This window comes from Octopus bimaculoides, chromosome 6, assembly GCF_001194135.2.
Source record: "Octopus bimaculoides isolate UCB-OBI-ISO-001 chromosome 6, ASM119413v2, whole genome shotgun sequence".
Lineage (NCBI taxonomy): Eukaryota > Metazoa > Mollusca > Cephalopoda > Octopoda > Octopodidae > Octopus > Octopus bimaculoides.
The window spans coordinates 92,877,217-92,878,507 of NC_068986.1; positions in this window are offsets into that span (position 1 = coordinate 92,877,217).

The window sequence follows — 1,291 nt, forward strand, 5'->3', positions numbered from 1 at the left end:
AGCAAAATGATGAAGTAATATTGTTCCATTCATTTTTCAATAATTTCCAGAATTCATCTTGGTTCTTTGGGTTTCTCCTTCGAGCCCCATCTCCAATAATCTTCCAAACTTGGAGTAAGACATGCTTTTCATTATAAACCAGTAATGGTTGTCTGGTTGATCCTGAAAATACGTTTGAAATTTTGAAGTTTGTATTTCTCTGAATGGAGGCATGTTCGAAAAATTTCTTTCCTCTTATTTAAGATGTGGCTGAGGATTTCTTTAGTTTTTTAAACGCACCTATCTAACGAACTTCCACCAACTACTCTGCCTACATATCTGTGCACACCTTTCAATGCCGTGTATGCCATAAAGTCTGCAAGCCTAACGAAGGCCTCAAAAGATATCTTAAGATCCACAAAGATCAGAACTTAACTGCAGTTCTTGGTGGTCCGAATCAAATATTCAATTTATGCGGGTGTCTTTCCAATGCATTGTCTAGTTTAAAAAGCCACATCAGACGCCATGATGGATCTAAGATGTAAGTACAGGAGGTGGTCAGATTCTGCATAAGGAGTAGACAACCATCATATAGTAAAAGAGTCGTACATAATTTAGATATTACTCTTTCTTTTAGCCCCCTTCACTCTTTCTTCGTCTTTTCCACTTTTCTTTTTCTCGCTCTCCCTCTCTCACATTTCTTGCCTTCCCTTCATTCTCATCACTTTCCCTCTTCCTTTACCTCACTCTGTCCCTTTCCTTTTTTTTTCTCTCTTTCTTGTCCCTCCCTAATTCTTCAATTTTTCTTCCCTTAACTCTCTCCTCTCCTTTCACGTGACCGGTGTTCCGCCAAGCCTGACCTTTCTTGGTTCGACTACTATCCGTGTAGCATCTCTTACATTTCTTCCCATGACTCTAATCTCTTGTGTTCCTGCCATAAGGCTTTACTTCCACACACGCCAGCCTAATTTAATTCGTCCTTAGTCGAAAGACATCTGTTTTTAATATCCTGTTGTTTGTATTTGTAATTGTGCACCATTTCTCCGTTCTTTTTCGTCCTTGTTTTCGTATACGTTCGCTTGCTTTCTTCCAAAGAATCTAGTTATCTTAGCTTAAATTTTCTTGGGGCCGGCCAGATTGGAACAGTCTCGAGTGTAACCGACCGAAACTGCAACGACGATCTGGAACTCGACTGACGATAAAAAGCTCCGAATGACCTGTCCTTGTTTTTTCCTGTCCTTTTTTTGTTTCACCTGTCCAGATTTTTTGTTGTCGCCTGTTACGTTCTTGTTCCATTTCTTATTTTGTTTAT